The 3869-nt window shown below is 31.3% G+C and overlaps 1 pseudogene; it reads left to right on the plus strand.

Moving 5' to 3' along the window:
* The first annotated feature begins 2596 nt into the window (after window positions 1-2596).
* LOC145241860 (5S ribosomal RNA) lies at window positions 2597-2715 on the plus strand (annotated as a pseudogene).
* The last annotated feature ends 1154 nt before the right edge of the window (window positions 2716-3869 follow it).

Raw genomic sequence — 3869 nt, forward strand, 5'->3', positions numbered from 1 at the left:
ATTTGTTAAAAATTGAAAAAGAAAGAGTTATTTTTTTAACTTTATAAGCTGTTCAACAATATTAATCATTTGTTAAAAATTGAAAAAGAAAGAGTTTTTTTTTAAACTTTATAAGCAAATCAACAATATTAATCATTTGTTAAAAATTGAAAAAGAAAGAGTTTTTTTTTTAACTTTATAAGCAAATCAACAATATTAATCATTTGTTAAAAATTGAAAAAGAAAGAGTTTTTTTTTTAACTTTATAAGTTAAAAGCTTGGAAGCATTTAATCTTTCGAAGCGAAAATAATTATTGCTTTAAAAATATTATCAAATACTTATGTTATTAATAATGTTATGTATGAGGAATTGAACGTTTATTAATAATGTTATAAAACCAGATCACTTTAACATAAATTAATTACAAATTTATTACAATTAAGTTAATTAAATAAATTATTCTCAGTACAATGATCATGTACATGTTTTATAAATATTAGATGTAACAACCATCACTAGAGAAGTTTAATCATCCTTTTTAGTCGCAAAGCCACAATTTCATATACCTGTAGAGGAAGCTGCCAATTTTAGATATACTATCAACCACATGGGTTGTGTTCTCACAAGAGTTTAAATGGTTGGTCTGCCAAATATAAATAGTGTTCTTTGAAGGTGAGCTTAACACGACTTTACAACTCTTTAATTAATTCGATAAAGAATCAATTTTGGTTCGTTGATATTTCAGCATTGAGACACACTTACTGATTAAATTTAATTGTCAAAATTCTATTTAAAAAATTAGAGTAAAAATCTCCCGGTCAGATACCGTTAGAGTATCGGCATGTGTGACTATTATCGTATCTTTTTGTTACAATGCTTGCATGGATTTCCTTGTCAGTTCTTTTTTTTAATAAAATTAATTTCGAAGTATTTGTTTGCTCTGTTGGTATAGTTTGAAAATATTCTTTTCCATTTTATGATCTTGATTTTATGATTTTGGACGTCTGAGAAAATTTTAACATGTTGATGAGGAGAATTCATTCATTTATATAATTTTATAAAGCGTAATATAATAAATTCGAATTCTAGTAAATGTAGATGATGTATTGAATATGATTTTAATATATTGACTTAAACTTTGATAATAAATGGACGCTCTAATAAACAGAACTTATTAAATTGTGATCTTATAATAACTGTAATAGTGAAACAACTCGTAATTATGAAAATACTGTAAAACTATTTATATATAGATACTTGGTTCACACTTTGTGAAAATTTAGTAATTATTTGTTAATTAACTCTAATGGTTTCTAACATATAAGATTGGTATATTTAGTGAAACACAGAGACATATATATATATATATATATATATATATATATATATATATAGCAGTCAGTTTTTATAAATATATATGGCAATTAGCTACACAGTATTTTACGACTTTCATTCTCGTGAGGATAGCGATAAAAATAGCTTTAAAACTAACAATAACAATAGAAAACAAACAAATAAATAAATTAAATATACATGAATATACATAAACGATCACACATATATGTATATATATATATATATATATATGTATATGTGTGTGCATGTGTGTGTGTACACATAGGTATATTCATATATATAAAAAAGGAGGGAAAAGATCTACCTTAAACCACTAACCTAGTTCTAAAACAGATCCTTTGTTCGATAAAATGCATGCCAATTGGCTGATAGGAGGGGGCGCGGTGGATACTAGAAAGCTGATTGGCTAACTAGAAATTCTCAACATATATAAAAACAAGAAGCAACCACAAAATTCGCGCATAAGCCTGACGAATCTTACAGTGGATGAAACGCAGAATATTCAGTGTAGCTTAGTCGCCATATATATTTTATAAATTACTAACTAGCTCTACCTACGTATTGAGCACTTTTGAAGTAAATACTTAAAGTTTACGCATAAATCTATACTTTCGTATATTAAATTTATGTGAGTAAATGAAGTAGTTATATATATATATATATATATATATATATATATATATATATATATATACTGTTAACAAAGTGATCGTAAAATTCACAAGAGAGGACAAAGAGTGCAAAAACCTCATACAGATCCCCCGGGTCTTCTTAAAGAACCTTGCGTCTTGTAAAAATTAATGGTGAAGAGAATCCTCGATGCAAAGCCTGTGACATTACAACACAAGCTGGTATCAGTCCAGAACAGTTGTCAGGTATCTTTACAGGCTGAGCTACTATGGTAAAGCTGTGAGAAGGAAGCCTCTTCTTCATTATGCCAATATCAAGTGCAAAAAAGATTTGGCTCATTAGATGGTGGAGAGACTTATGAATTTTGGACCAATGTCATTTTTTTCTTATGAGTCATGATTTGCATTATTTCCCCACAGTGTACGGGTATGGGTATAGAGGATCCCTTGGCAAGAGTTATACTTAAAAAGACTGCAGCCAACATGAAGGACTCCTACCAATATTCTCAAGTGATAAAATGAACCAAGTCAACTCCCTATTTATGGAAGATGAGAGCTCCTTGTTACTCTGCTAGAGCGACACAACATTGGTTGAGCCAAAAAGGGATTAATAAAGTTCCATAGTCAAATCATATACGGCATAATCACGTTGACACACCGGTTCCCGTTAGATCACCGAAGTTAAGCAACGTTGAGCCTGGTCATTACTAAAATGGATGACCAATTTGGGAAGTCCAGGTGCTGTATGTAGGAGGACATCGACACCTCCCTGCAAAAAGTTGCAAAAACCTAACGTCGTCATCTCCCCTAACGGGAATACGCATGCGACTGGGGATCGCTTGTGAATTTCATACTCCTATGAAACTTCCTCCTTCGGAGGAAGCCGGTTAAACCCTGAATAGGGTTGGTGCTGACTGCACACACACACGTGGTCAAATCAGTCGCTGGATATGAATCCGATCGAAAACGTATGGTGCATATTAGACCGGAACCTTCGCAAAAAGAAATGGATCTTCTAAACCTGAACTTTTAGCATTGTTGCGTCAGACATGGTAAGAAATTCCTCAATATTCGTCAACTGATTAATGCCATACCTAAAAGTGCCGCAGCATCAAAAACCAAAAATTGGCAGAGTAATTTGGTAGAGAAATGTACACAGACACAAAATTAACAGAGTTATTTGGGGGAAAATGTACACACACACACACACACAGAATTATTACTTTTATAGATGTATAGATATATAAAATATATTTACTTATCTATATATCTATAAAAGTGAAATTGTCTGGTGTGTACATTTCCCTACGAAACTACTTTTATGAAAATCTTTTGAATGGTTTTCGGCCAAAAATTTGGCTATCAAGGCGTCAAAGTTCAACGATTTGACCTTTGAGAATTCTATCAAACTCCTCCGCCAATTTTGGGTCTAAACACTGGAAATTTTAGATGTAGGTTACTTGAACATGGATCTAACTTTATAATTCAATTTAAGACCAAAACAATAAATGTTAAGGGGTCAAAATTGGGCTCAAAGTTAAAAAAATTTACCTCTGCAGTTTCTGCCAAATTATTCAGCCACTTTTTGGTCTAAACATTTGAAATTTAAATAAAGTGTATTCAGATAGGGTAAGCTTTTTAATCGGTGTTTATCCGAAAATTTGGCTGCCAAGGGGTAAAAGTTAAAAAGATTTTACCTTTGCGGTCTCTAGCAAACAATTCAGCCAATTTTGGATCTAAATTTTTATTTTATTTTACATAAAGGGTATTCAGACATGCAGTAAGCTTTTTAATCAGTTTTGGGCGAAATTTCGGGTGCCAAGAGGTCAAAGATTAAAGTTTTGACCATTACAGACTCTACCCAACTTCTCCGCCGACTTTGGGTCTAAACACTTCAAATTTTA

Source organism: Euprymna scolopes, chromosome 2 (assembly GCF_053919585.1).
Source record: "Euprymna scolopes isolate OS-2025 chromosome 2, ASM5391958v1, whole genome shotgun sequence".
Taxonomy (NCBI): Eukaryota; Metazoa; Mollusca; class Cephalopoda; order Sepiida; family Sepiolidae; genus Euprymna; species Euprymna scolopes.